Here is a 15,173-nt window from a genome sequence, read left to right as displayed (position 1 = left end):
CAGAATTCAGCAGCCGAAAAGCTCTAATAAACTCAACATTACTATATCTCTACTTATACTATACAGTAGTATATAAATGCCACTCAACTCCAGAATACTAAAAAATAACCCCAAAGAGACTCTGAGCTATTACAAATTGATTTTTGTGTTAGTTTGTGGTGTATCCATGTAATTCAAAATTTATATATGATAATTGAGTCATCCACAGAAACCAACTTAATCTCAATAATGACACCTCTTTACACTTGATTAACAAAACATGGTCTTTAAAAACTTTTTTTTTAAGATTGATACACTAGTTTGGCTGGATTTTTAAGTTTTAAAAGGTTGAAGATTCATCTTCATGTTAAAAGAGGAATGTGAAGTCCAGGTGACCTCTGAACAATGGGTTTGAACTGCTTGGGTCCACTTATATGTGGATTTTTTTTTTTTTTTTTTTCAATAAACCCAGTTCTGTAAATGTATTACCTCTAACGATTTCAATCTTTTTTCTAGCTTTATTATGGGGGGTCGTATATAATACACATACAAAATATCTGTTGATCACCTGTATTATTGATGAGGGTTCTGGCCAGCAATAGGCTAGTAGTAGTGACATTTTTGAGAAGTCATAGGTAGTGGATTTTTGACTGCAGGAGAATCAGTACCCTGAAGCCTGCATTCGGGGGTCGGCTGTACTCGTGCTTTGGTTATACAACTACACAAAACTGGGATTGTAGGTTAAGCTTCTGTCTTCTTTCTGTTCAAGTGTGGATTTCCCTTAATGGGCACCATGGAGCATCAGAAAGAAAATCCAGTATTCTCTAGAAAACGTGAAGAACAACCATTACGTAGATTTTTCTAGTGCCTGTGATGATCTGTCCCTTCGGTTCTCTCTCTGTTTCTCTGCGGGCTGTGAATTCTGCATCTTATTTGACTTTTATCCCCGGTTTCTTGCTTGCAGTTTTCATGTGGAAACCTAATCACAAATGTTTAAAGAAAGAACGAGAAAATGTGGGCTGGTTTTCTTTTGTCATTCTTCCGTGGAATTGTGTTCAGAAGTGTTCTTAGTGATAACCCGGGATCATTGGCCATTCTGTGAGGCTGAACAGAGAGAGGTGGTTTGGTGTGCTAGCCTTTGAACTGGGACTGTAGTCCACCCTGGCCTCTAAGCCGTGTGAACCTGAGAAGGCAGCTCATCTGTGGAGTCTTAAAGTCTTTGTTCTTTTTAAATTGAGAGATACTTGAAGTGTCCAAATTGATTCTGTTACCTATAAACCCTTAATACAGTGTTACTAAATGATTCTTGAATTTAGTTAGCAAAACCAGAACTAAGGTATGGAATGGACTCCTCTATGGCTGCCTGGGTTCAAATTCAGCTCTTATTTAAACTCAAGTTACATCATCTCGTTGGCTTCCATTTTGGGTGCCTACCTTTTAGAGTTGGTAGCTGTTCAGAACTTTGCCTAGTGCCTCAGAAGCTACGTCAGTGATCGCTTCTGCTAGTATAAAGCGCCATATTGTAACATCCTGTGAAACGTGTCACTGGGAGGTGTACATGGTACTTTTTGGACTTCAACATGGACAGTAGTTAAATTCTACTGTAGAGGAAAGCTAAATAGTGGTATTTTCTTTCTTTCTTTCTTTCTTTCTTTCTTTCTTTTTTTTTTAAGCTAGAGAGCGAGCGTCTTAAGTTGGATGTGTAATGGAGCTCACGCTCTGGATGTAATGAGGAACCAGAGCAGTAGGGCCTCCAAGGGGAGTTTTATTATCATCTGTTAGAGCTTGCCCATCAAACTGAGAATTCTCTTTTTCAGAACACTTGGAGCAGCTGCCATGTTTTCCAGTGATGGCATTGCTGTTCAAAACACTTTATACATTCTCCTCATAATTTCTTTGAGCTTCACACAGAGCTACCCATAGAGAATCAGTCTTAGCTGTGTATTTTCAGAAATCTATTTGTCTGGTCATCTTACATTTGTCAAAATAGGCGCTGAGGTTCTAAAAGCATGTGAGAAAGGAGTATGAAATATTTTCATCAAGAATAGTGTTCAGATCGAGCAGGTGTATGTATATCAAACATGTGCTCTGTGTTCCACATACATTCCTATTCAGTCCTCACAACTGCCCTAGATAACTCCATTATCCATCAGGCAGCTGCTTCAGGGAGCCCAGAGGCATCCATGGTGCAGATCGGGTCCATTGCTGCCTCCAGCTTTGCTGGAACGGGACCTGTGACGACTCGGAGCACCTTCGCATTCACGCACAGAATCTACTTACCTATGCTCTAGCTGCTCAGAGTCTAGTTGGATTGCTCGATACTTCCCCTGAAGCAGATACCTTCTTCTGTCTTTCTGTGTTATCACAGCCAAAAGTCAAGGTAGATTTATCAATACTCTGGACAGTGGCTTTTTTAAAGAGGACCTGTTGCCATCATCCAAGGTAGAAAATGTAAAGTCGTCGGTCCTCAGTATGCATGAAAACAGGACTTCGTCCCTTGAACTCTCCTGGATGGTTTATTATTATTAGAGTCACGTGTGTTTTAAGGTCTTGTATTTAATACCTCAGACTGTTCATGATTGAGTGAGCTTTTCGTGGCTAAAAATATTGGTTATGTATTTCAGTTTACCCCTGCAAGTTGCTGGCATTCTGTGTCTCCACTCAGCAGGAAGCAGGATCTAGAGCAGGCTGTGGTCTGCCTGTCCTGAAGCCGCCTGCAGAGAAGGTAGTGGCCGAGGAAGGACTCCGAGGTGGTCTGAAAGTACTCTAGCTTGACGCATTAGTTGCATTCCACCTGGGTAACCCACATCTGGTTTAGACTGAAGCCCCTGCCTGGCAGTCATCTCATTTTGGGAACCACAGGTAATATCCTGTGACCCTGTGGTCCCTGTGGTGACTTCACATGCCTGATGGCCTGATACTGGTTTCAAGGAAAAATCCTGGTTGGGTGCCATCTTGGTCTGTGCAGTGAGACTGCAGTGAGACCAGCACCTTGTCTTGGTCTGAACAAGGTGTTCAGAGCTGTTACTGGGCCTTCTTCATTGTCACCAGTCCCGTCTTTCAGATTCCTGAGACCTTCTGACCCCAGATGTGCACCTCCTTTCCCTTCGTCCTCACCGTCTATGACTTTTTCCCTTTTGTGCACACCTATACGAAAACCCTCCTGTCTTTTGCATGATTCTCTTGTCCCTCTAACTGCGTTCCTGTTTTGTTTTCTCTCTTTGTCCAAGTATCTCTTAAACTACTGGATTATTTTTCTTCACTAGGCTTTCAGGCTCTTAAATTTCTTTTGATTTAGCTTCTGCCCAAAAAAAACCCCTTCTCAGGATCTCATGGTTCCCTATTTACCAGCCTTCTGCACTCTGAATTCTCTGGCCTCAGCTTGTGTGATTAAGCCGCTGACCACCAGCGTACCCCCAACCCCTGGCCCCGCGCCAAATTTCCTCTTCGCTTCTGTGATGCTCTTGCCTCCTTTTCTTATCTCTAACCCCAAACTCAACCTCATTGTCCTTCTCTCTGTACTAGGTCTGGAGAGCTTTATCAACTGTTCATTACCTCAGTCCTTGCTGCTTTTCCTGGTGCCATTCTAACCACCTGTGATTGGTTTTCACTTAAACTTTCTATTCTAACCTGGAACAAACAAGTCACAGATGTTCTTTCCTTCTGTGAATCTCCCCATCTGACTTCTCACCAGTCTCCAGTAACATGGCTCCCATTTGTCCAACATGAAATCTAAGTACAGTCATTTGCACATAAGCATTTAACAAATTCTTACTAATTTTAGCTCTGCTATGAAGTAAATTAGATTGTAATTCTCTCTACTTCATAATCTAACAATTTCAGAACTTCAAAGACATCTGAACTCATTCATTATAGGCAAAATACCTCTCGTTCCAAATATTTCTTTTTTTATTTCCTAATTCATTGCAGGAGGTCTTGAGTTTGCTCTTTTAATTCTAGTGCTTTCAGACTCAGAATGTGATTCCTGGCATATTTTCATCAGATTACTTAGGACAGCTTTCTTCTTCAGGTTTTATTTGATGACTGTCGGGGATGTTCTCTGGCTGTCACTCAGGACTGCTTAATGAAAGTGGGCCTGATTAACCCATAACTTCCTTGTGCGCCTTTGAGAAATGTTGCTGCTCCATGAGTATCTGGAAATCACAGTTTTTCAGTTTGGTAAACCCAAGAGCAGCCGTTTTCTTTGCTATTTCCAGTGGTCTAGCCTGCCACCTAAATGGGTCTGCTGTCCTGTAAAATGCATTTTAAAATACACATACACCTCAATTAAAACTGGTCTTGAAAGTATTTGTACGCAGTACAGAATGTTTCCAGAATTGCTACTGCGTATTAAAGATGAGAAGCTCAAAGTGAATCTGAAATGCTAAGCAAAAAAAAGAGAAGTACAATATTGATATTAATTTCCCCCTGGAATTTGTAAAAAGAAAAAAAGCCTCCCACATTTTCTGCTTTTAAAATTCTGACGTTTTAAGCAACAGAGTCTTGCTTTAGAATAAAAACAATTTAGGATCACTTTCACTTGTGCTGTTTGTCAGCTAGTTGACTTTTCACTTGATGGTCCTAAGTCACGCCCCCATCCCAACCCCCACCCCTGTCCAGTACACATTGAGAGTTTGGGTTCCCAGTAGTTGTACAGACTGCATATCCTGAGCTCGTGAACATTTTTAAGCAAGCAGAGAGGCATCTTTCAAATTCCTCATCTATGTTGATGAGTCCGTACCTAGAATTTACTTTTCAAGGTTTTTTTTTTTTTTTTTAAGATTTTATTTATTCATTTGACAGAGATCACAAGCAGGCACAGAGAGAGGGGGAAGCAGGCTCCCCGCTGAGCAGAGAGCCCGATGCCGGGCTCAATCTCAGGACCCTGGGATCATGACCTGAGCCGAAGGCAGAGGCTTTAACCCACTGAGCCACCCAGGCACCCCTACTTTTCAAGGTTTTATGGTAAGCAATAGAGCTGAATGAATGTGTTCTTCATAGAAAAAGTATGGAGGTCTCCAAAAAACTTTGAAGATGCAGTGTTTATAGCTATGTAACATTTTTAGTCTTTCCTAAAGGAAAAAATGAGGTATCAAAAAGTATTAGGACAAAAAAAAAAGTATTAGGACAGTAAGAACCAGCATTTTAAAATTTCTTGTCCACAGTGCTTAAAACACTCAGTATTAAGTAAATGTCGGATTAGTCCAAAGTCCGAAGACCAGTATACATACAAGATGCTAAAGCAGTTTTTGTGGTAGGGTGTTAGATTTTTTTTTGTCCCTTTTCAAAATGTTTTAAAAATGCTTCTATTTTATAATGGAAGAAATAAGTGTTAAATTTATCTGAGCCTCCTACAATGAATATAATAATCACAATAGTTGTGGGCAGCTTTGCTGTAGCTCAGAAAATGAGCCAATTTAAGAAACTTGGATGTATTGTCACTTTACATATTCAGAGAAAATTAAGATTATTGGTGGAAAATCCTTGAGAGTATTTTTCCTTTTTTCCTTAAAGGAACTCCAGCTCCCCCTGCATTGTTTTTTTAAATTAATAAACTACATCTGCAGCTGGCTTTGTGCCAGGCCCTGTGTTGCGTGCTGCCCCTCCTGCCCCACTCTGCCTCCCAGTCCCTGTGCCCACGTTGACCCAGTGAGTCCAGTCCTGCCCCTCTGGCCACTAGTCACACTCCAGTGATCATGGAGACCACTGTCATCCACGGGCGATCTGGTCCTCCCCGACTTGCTCCCCTCGTCCGAGCCATCAAGGTGGCATCTGCATCCCAGCACTGTTTCTGATTGTCTGTCCACCCTCACCACTACCTGAAACTACCTTGTCCTTCCATTATCTGTCACCCCTTTATGAGGAATTGTATTTACCAGATCACCAAGGCTTAAAATAGTATTGTTTAGTATACAAAATACACAAAATAGTATACAAAATACAAATAGGATACAAAATACAAAATAGTATACAAAACATGGTAAATGTTTTAATAAATATGAATTACTATCCCAGCCATACAGTGAAGTATGTATATCCTCATTTAGAAAATGAGGAACCTGAGTACACAAGTAACTTGGTAAAAACCACTCAGCTACTAAGTGACAAAGCTGAAACAGGAGCATGCACATGTCTGTGTCCAGAACCTTCAGGATTCTCCTGCCTTCCTCATGATGTGGAAGGTTTCCAGGTAGGAACCCAGTCACCGTTCCCTGAAAACCCAGAGAAAATAGGTTGAATCATGGTGCCCGCGTCTTGGCATCATCTGTGCACACAGGCCTAAGACTTGCAGGCTCATGTGGCAGACAACAGCACCTGGAGGATTCTAGAGAAGAGGCCAAAATGGCCTCTTGCTTGTACATAGCAGCTCCCACAGGGAGCATTCACCAACACAAACCTCAGCAGACTGCAAGCAAGTGCCCAAGAGTTGCTGGAAGGGCGGTCATTACACTGTGAAATCCCGTAGGTGAGTTCTAGAAAAGGAAGTGGGACAATAGGGAAATCACAGCTGTAGCTTCAAAATGAAGTCAGTTCCCAAACTGTGAGTGAATCATAACCTTAAATATTTCTTTGTTAAATTTTTTTGTATGACTTAGCAGACAGTTCAGTTAACTATTGTAGGTGCTCAAAAGCTGCCCACCAGCCATTATACAATCACCGTGAGGAAAGACAAGAAAATAGAAGTGCAAGCCCTGTCCAAGTAGTATTTCATGTCAGGAGACCAGCTGTGCTAAGATCTTTTCAATTACTAAGTTTGTAATAAGGGAATGATTCATTACTTCTGCGTTTGGGTTTCATAATTTTGAATCAGTAGTACTCTTCTAGAACTCTCCGAATGATAGGAAAACCCTTGAAAGCCTAACCATTATTCCCCAGGCCAACCTTGGTGCTTGTCTGCCTGAGTGTGTTTTGCTGCCCTCTGCTGCTAACCGTTGGTACAGCAGTGAAGGTCCTTCGCAGGGCTGCCCCTTGGCATTGCTAGAAAGGTGAGGAAGAACTGGGAAGAAGCCAAGTCTGTGTTAGGAATTCTTCTTTCCTAAACAAACTACTGCTCCAGCCCATGCAACCCAGCCAGCCTCTGCATGCCCGTGCCCCACCCCAAAACAAACATCAAAGTGAAAAACTGCTTTTGCTAAGATGTCAACGGGATGATTCGGATTTTTAAGTTACTTGAATGATCGTGTCCGTGATGAATACTATAGCCCTGTGCGTCACCTGTGGTGCTGGCCAGCCACCGCTCTGCTCTGCCTCTATAATGTACACACACACATACACACACACACACATTTACTTCAGATGAACTAACCAAATATTTTTACTTGGACATCAGTGCAATATGATGGTTAAGAACTATTGGAATTAGATTTTGTTTGACTCAAGGCTCACCCATTCAGTGGCTGGATAACCTTAGATGAGCCACTTACCTGGCCGCAGCCCGCTTCTGTAAAATGGGATGATAGTACTGAAGTTATTAGTTACTAATATTCAGTGAATATTTATATAGCCCTCACTGTATGTCACGTGTCCAGCTTTTTGCCCAGTGTAGCCCTCTCTTCTGTATCCCCCTCTATGGACACCTCCACTGGGCCAGGACCCCACTCCCATCCTTGGACAGCTCAACTCAGACAATTCTTTCTTCAACCCAAATCGGCCTCCTCGTGCTATGTCACAGTTCCACTTTCCAGATCATCTTAGAAAAAAGATGCTTTCCCTTGGGACAGCCCCATGCATTTGAAAAGACCTGTCACTCCTTCCTCTATTGAAACGCACCCTTTAACCGGGTTAAAGTAAAAAGTAATAATCACTTCAACCTACCTGGATTATTATTTTTTTTTTTTCTAAAATCGTCCCGTAATTTTTTTTTCAAGGGAGCACTGTCTTTATTAAGATGATGGGAAATAACGTAGCCACTTAAAATCTTACGTTTGTTATTGAATAATGCAAGGGTCCAAAGTAAAGATTTGTAGGAATTAAGGATGGAAAAAATTCCCTATGTTCTCTCCCTCCGAAATGCATCACCTCAACAGTTACTTGCCCTCAGGCAGCGTTCACGAAAGCAGTTGCCCAGAAGATCGCCCCAGGGAGACTGGCTTACAGCTCAGAGTTCCGGGCTCCGTCCCCAGAGCCTCTGACTCTTGCTCTGGGCCGGGGCCCAGGAATCTGTATGTTTGATAATAAGCCTACCCAGGGCTCCCACGGACTGCAGCGTGCCCCAGGAGAGCCGGGAGTCCCACGTGAAGACACTGCCGAGTGCAGAGTCGCAAGCCCATCTGCCCTGCTGCCTTTGGGAGCCTCTGACTCGCCCAGTGGCAGGATGACATTTGTACCACAGATGGCCATGGTTTGCGGGCCCTGACCACTCTGCTGGGGCTGCTTCCCTTGCTCCTTCCTGTGGCTCCTGCCCTCTTGCTGGATGCCGCGGGGGTGGGGGCAGGTGGGGGCAGCTGAAGGCGGCGGCGGTGGTGGCTGACCCTTGGAGCACTTCCTGTGATCCAGGGACTCTTCTAAGCATTTTACTGGTGTTTACGTGTGTCATTGTCAGGACCCCCCCCCTCCCCCTGCCATGAGAAGCGTTCTAATCCCATCGTGTTGCAGCCCAGTAAAGGGAGGCAGAGATGGAGAAAACAAATGGATCTGTCACCCGGCTTTTGAGCTAGGCCACCCAGGATTCAGACCTGGCAGTGTGACTCCAAGCCCTGCCCCGGCACCCAACCTCTCCTGGGGCCATCAGACCCACCGGCCAATTTGCACATAAGCATTTAACCAGTGCTTTGGGACCAGTGTCCCAAAGGCACCTCAAACTCAGCACAGAAACTGGTCATTTTCCTCTCTCAACCACTTTCTCCTCCGGTCTTTCCTGTCTCAGTTGGTGCGGTCACCGCCACAGGAAACTCCCTTTGCACAGGTTACCACCCCCCTTCCTACCTCTTACCACTCTCCTCTCCCCTCAGTTCCTGCACTTGACAAGCACAATTGCCCCATATGGGGGGTGGGGGTGCTGGCCTTGCCTGCAGTGCTGGGACAGCTCTGACCAGTGTCCTGCCGGGCTTAGTCCCTTCAAGCCGGCCACCCACGCACTGCGCCGGGCCGCCTGACCCCGTCACTCTGTCCTGCGTAAAACTTTGCTGCAGTTCCCCACAGCCCGCAGGACCAAGACCCTCTACTGTTTGTCTAACCTGACCTTCAAACCTGATCTCTCACTAGTCCTGACCTTGAACTTGGACCCCCATTGAACTGTCTGTTCCCTGCGTACACAGCACCCTTGCCACCTCCTGGCCCTGTCCCCAGATGGATGTGCCGACGCCAGGCCCCTACCTGCTGGCTGAGTGTCTAGCTGGGGTAACCTTTCATTCTGATATTTCAAACCTATGGAAAAGTTGCAAAATACTGTAGATTCCCTGTAGCCTTAACCCTCACCCTGATCATTACTCTTGAACATTTTGCCACATATATATACATGCACACACTGTACACCTGTTTGAGAGTGAATTGCAGACACGCCCCTTTGCCCCTGAACACTCCAGTGTTTATGTCCTAACTACAAACACATGCTCTTAGACAACCAAATGGCAGTTCTCCACGTCAGGAGAGAAACAATGGTTTTAGGAACTGTCTCAGGGATGCTCATAGATCACGGGTAGCATTTGTTATGTCTCCTTAATTTTTTTTTAAATTTTATTTACTTATTTGACAGAGAGAGGGAGAGAGGAAGCGTGCACATGAGCTGGGGCAGAGGGAGAGGGGGAAGCAGGCTCCCCGCTGAGCAAGGAGCCCGACACGGCTCGATCCCAGGACCCCGGGATCACGACCTGAGCCGAAGGCAGAGGCTTTAACCCACCGAGCCACCCAGGCGCCCTGTCATGTCATGTCTCCTTAATTTCTTTTCACCTGAAACCCCTCAGTCTCTCTGGGCTTTTAAAGCATTCTTAAGGAGCACAGGCACGCCGCTTTGCAGACTGTCCCCCAGCCCGAGCCCGCACACTATTTCCTTGCGAACAGGTTCAGATTATGCCTTCCTGGTGGGAATGGCACGGCAGCGATGTGGAACCTTCTCAGTGCAGTGAGGCAGGAGGCCCCTGGGGCTGCTGGCTTGTCCCGTTACTGCCACGATGATACTGATGGTTTGGGAAAGGTGGGGTCTTGGTAGTTTTTCAACCTCGGTTTTCAGGTCCCCTCTTCAAAGGAAGCTTCCCCCCCCCCCCCTCCCCGCCCCCCCCCCCCCCCCCGCCCCCGTTAGTTCTGGGCTCACTGTCCCCATGAGGCCGTTCAGTGCCATCTGATGGAACACTGGTGGCGGCGTGCCTGTCCTCCCCCTTCCCCTGCGCGCTCGGGGCTCCGGGAGAGCGGGGACCACCTCTCGCTCCGCTGCGGGGGCGCGGCCCAGCGCAGGTGCTCCACATGCTGCTGCGTGAGTGGAAGGATGAATGAAAGGATCCGGGAGCCCGCTCACTTACAGAGCAAAAACCCCAGCTCTCTCCGCGGCAGGCTTCGTGGCTTTTTCTGCTTTACTTGTGGAGCATGGCTAAGCTAAGTGCTTTATTTCTGTGTCCGCCGGGTTCTCACCGAAACCATGGGAGTCTCACTAAATTCCCGTCAACGTGTTGATCCTTCCTTTGTGGGACACACAGGATGGACCAATTTTAGAAACCTCGAACCCCACTTATAGATGCTCCCACTTGTTTCTTCCTGGAAGGCTGGGCAAGGGGAGGAGGGAGATTCTCCGGGTCTCTGATCTGGTGAAATATTCGTACCCGAACGAGTGGGAAGCGTCTTTGGGTGGGGGAAGGCGGGCGCACAGCCCCGTCCCCTCTGTCCGGCCCCTCACTGCACTGTGGGGAGGGGCGTGATTCCGGGCTGTCCTGAAGCCTCTCAGGTCACTCTCTCCCTTTGTTGTTGCAGACGCAGGAGGAAGGAGACGCACTGATGCTGTCATCAGACCTCTCCTGCAGCCTCCGCCCTCTCCCGGTGTCCAGGTGCCCAGGCTGCGCACTCTGCAGAGGCTGCCGCAGGAAACCCCCCCGGACGTGCGGGTCCTGGAGACTGGCCATCCTTTCTGCACCGTTTTGCTCTCTCTGACACCTAGGACCGCACCGACCGCTCAGCAGGATCCTCCCCCGGCTCCCGCTGAAAAGTCACCCCCGGGAATGGCTGTGGGACCAGGGCTCTGTGGCTTCTGATTGACAGCTGTTGTGCGTTGTTTCTGGGTGGAGAGTTCCCAGGAAATTGGGCCTCCCCTGCCAGCAGGTAGGATGAGGGTGTGCGGACCCGCCGGCGAGGACCGGGAGAACCGGAGGACCCAAGCAGTAGATTCCTTTAGCTCAGCTTGCTCTTACCCCATTACATAGACAGCGGCCAACGTCAGGAGACCAGCGGCTCTGGGTGAAGGGACCTCACCAGCCCCTGGGACACGATGGTTGTGACACATACCTTAGCAGCTTCCGGTTTCATCTTAGGGACATGGTCAAAGATGAGCTGGGCCCAGAGGGGCCTCGGTTGGGGTTGGGCAACCGCAGCTTGCGGCTGGGCCTCGGGAGTGGGAAGAGCTGAGTAAGGCTTCCCGGGAAGGCAAGTCCCCAAGCCTTATCAGTGAGCGGCGTCCCTCCACCCCCGCCCCCAGGCCTGCTTTCCGTGTGCTGGGGCTCTTCCTAGGCTCCCCCGGGCTCTCTCATGACGCTGACACGAATTAAGTTGAATGGCTTTGAGTTGCATTGGACTGAGCTGAATTGGACTGAAAGGCCTTACAGCCAAGTGTGCCTCTTGCTGAATGCCAGGCCCTGGGGAACTGCAGGCTCGTGGTACGGTCCCGTCCACACCCGCGGGGGCCTCTATAGCGATAAGACTCCAGACTCGTGGCAAGAATATGGGATGAGAAGGGGCAGGGAGGGCCTGGGAGGCTCCAAGAGGACACGCTCTTTGGGCTGAGCTTTCAAGGACGGAGTGGGAGCTTTGGAGAGAAGAATATGAAGGCAAGAAGGACGGAACAGACCGGGGGGAGCCACGCAGAGGGTGTTTGGGGAACAGAGGGGAGATGGCAGAGAAGCCGATGACCGCAGTTCCCCTGACAGATGATACCGACATGCACGCGCATAGACAGAGTCACCCAGAGAAGATGCCTCACGACCGCCCAGAACATCCCCCACACCTAAAGCAGAATCCCAGGAAGTTAGCCCAGGAATCTGCATTTTAAAACGAGCGCTACAAGCGAAATCCGTGTTGGAGACTCACGGTCAGGGCCTGGGGGTGAGCCTCTGCTAGGTGACCAGTTCTGGTGTCAAGTAGGTAACTGTCACCCTTGGAGCAGGTCAGAAACAGACAGCTGGCCCCAGCCTGAGGGGACCTGGGTATTTGCCTTGTTGGGCATATGTACCCAGGTGGGGGATGGGGTGCTGCTGGACAGCCAGTCAGAGGGAGACCCTGCTGACATGAGTTCCAAGAACTCAGCCCACGGGTCCTTCTGAGGCTCCAGTCCTAAGATTTGAAGCATTCACATTTGATCAGCTGCGTCGTTGTCATCTTTTTTTTTTTAAAGATTCATTGATTAGAGAGAGGGAGGGAGTCCCAAGCCGACTCCTCAACGAAGCGTGGAGCCCGACGCTGGGCTCTAGCTCATGACCCTGAGATCATGACCCGAGTCGAAACAAAGAGGAGCTCAACGAGACTGCACCACCCAGGCGCCCCGAAAACCTTATTTAAACGAACTAAGGGTCCCACCCACCCGGAAGAGAACTAAAGTCACAGGCATCTAGTCCTAGGCCGTGGGAACCCTTTGCTTTTCCAAACAAAAAGAAACACAAAAAAGCAAGACACTTTTCTTATGTCTCCAAATTCTAGAAAGATACGTGTAATGAGAGGTGAGGGAAAGACAGTGAGACCGCGGCCGACCGAGCTTGGCACCGCAGGAGCCCAGCAAACAGGCCCACGTGGCCCAGAACTCACGGGGCCCAGTCTTGGGAACGCGGGTCTTGTGCTCTCCTGAACATCAAGGGAACGCTTCTCCCAGGAATGCTGGTGGGAATCCCTCATGCTTCTGGGGAGCTTCCCCCGTGCCTGACCCTCTGCTGCCTGCTTCGCAAGCAGGAGCGCCTCCGCGCCATGTTCTTCCCTCCCCCGGGACCCTATCACGACCCGCATGTCGGTGGTGTCAGACACAGAAAAGTGATCAAGGGCAGCATACTGGCCTCCTCAGGTGGCCACCACAAATACCACAGCCCGGGTGGCTTCAGTGACAGAAGTTTATCTGCTCACGGCTCTGGAGGCTGGACGTCCGAGATCAGCCATCAAGGTTGGTTTGTCCCAAGGCTTCTCTCCTTGGCTTGCGGATGATCACCTTCTCCCTGGGTCCTCGAGAGGCCTATCCCTCCCGCCTGAGTGTCCAAATTTCCTCTTCGGGTAAGGACACCGGTCAGATTGGATTAGGAACCCACTTAGGGCCTCATTTTACTCTTCGAAGGCCCCGTCACCATAGGCAGTCACGGGCTGAGGTACGAGGGGGACATGACTGAACGAGCGAATCTGAGGGACACAATTCAGCTCACAGCAGGCCGGATTTCCTTTACTATAATCTTGCATATACGTGTGTGTGTGTGTGTGTGTGTGTGTGTGGTTAAGAGCTTTGAATGACGTAAGAAGCTCCATTCGTCAAGCTTAAGCTGTCCTTTACCTCACGACGCAGCTTATCGTCAGATAAATGTTATATTTGCAGCCTCCTGAAAATGTGTGAAGCCCCTTCCATTTTTAGGATTCGAAGCAGCTTCCTGGTGAGCCTCTCTCTAGTAGAATTAAAAACTGAATTCTGGGCCCCGAATTTCCTGGCTGTCGCCACCACTGTGATGCCATAGAATGTGGAGGACCTTTTCCAACAACACTCAGGACACGAGACCATGACTCCCATTGGCAAATGTTCATCGCACACCCACGGGGCCTCAGGAACCCATGCCTCCCACGGGCAGTTTGTGGGAAGGAGAAGGGCTCCCAGCACCTCCCAGAGAGCCGACGGGATGTCTGGCAAGGGCATGACCTTTCTTGGGGTTTGGGTGGGGGGCACCACCGGAAGCTGCCAGCAGAGCGACTGCACCCCCAATGGCAGTCCCGCTCCCCAACACAGGGTCCTTGCTCCCTTTAGAGCATGGGCAACCCTAAAATGAATAGATAATAGAGGATTTTGTATAACATGTAGAAAGAGGCATTGAGGTCAATTTAGAGGAAACATGAATCCTTTTCTCTCTAATCAGAAGTAAAATTAAGTCCTCCCCCAGGCCCCAGCTCTGTGAAACAACTATGGCTCCCATTGTCCTCACCGGGAACCCCTTTAAGGGGCTTCATTGTCCCCACATAATCTTGGATATGGGAGACTATGGGTCTATCTCCAGGAAGGCCTTAAGTAGTCAAAGAGGCCTGGGGAGTATCATTCTAGGGGGCTTGTACTTGTTTGAAGCTCTGTATGCACCTTACATTCTGAGTAAGAGGCCAGTTATACCCATTTTCAAGATAAGACATCAAGGTCCAGAGGATCTCAATCAAATGCAGGTAGCAGGGCTAGGATTTGAACCCAGGGCTGTTTGGCTCCAAGTCCCTTAAGCTTTGCGCTGTATCTCACTGCAGGATACCGGGAGAGGGGTGAGCGCCAGCCTTCTGCACATCAGGAAGTCCCAGGGAGCTTTTAAGATGCCCAGTGTTGGGCTGCCCGGGTGGCTCAATCGGTTGAGCGGCAGCCTTTGGCTCAGGTCATGATCTCAGGATCTTGGGATCGAGCCCCCCGTCTGTCTCTGTGCTCAGTGGGGAGTCTGCTTCTCTCTGTGCTTTCTCTCGCGCGCTGTCAAATAAATAAAAAAAAAAAATTCTTAAAAAAAAAAAAGAGATTCCCAGTGTTTAGTACCACTCACAGAGACTGATTCAGCCTGTGTGGGTCACCCAGAGTCTAACAGTCCCGAGGAGATTTGAATGAGTAGCCCAGACAGAGGACAAATGTCTTCCAAGAAAAGCAGGAGGGAAGGTCAAAGCTATAAAATGTGCAGTCAGCGAGCTGAGCAGGAAGTTGTTAATTGAAAACGTGCCTATCTACCTGGCCTGGGCAGCAATGCCCGTCCTGGCACTGGCCTGCATGAGAGATGAGACCAGACCCTATGTCCCCCGCCACAGCCCAGACCACACAGCTCCTCGAGACCGCATATTAGGGCTTAGCTTCCATCTCTGAA

Source organism: Mustela nigripes, chromosome 5 (assembly GCF_022355385.1).
Source record: "Mustela nigripes isolate SB6536 chromosome 5, MUSNIG.SB6536, whole genome shotgun sequence".
Lineage (NCBI taxonomy): Eukaryota > Metazoa > Chordata > Mammalia > Carnivora > Mustelidae > Mustela > Mustela nigripes.
Note: the sequence above shows the minus strand (reverse complement) of the source record.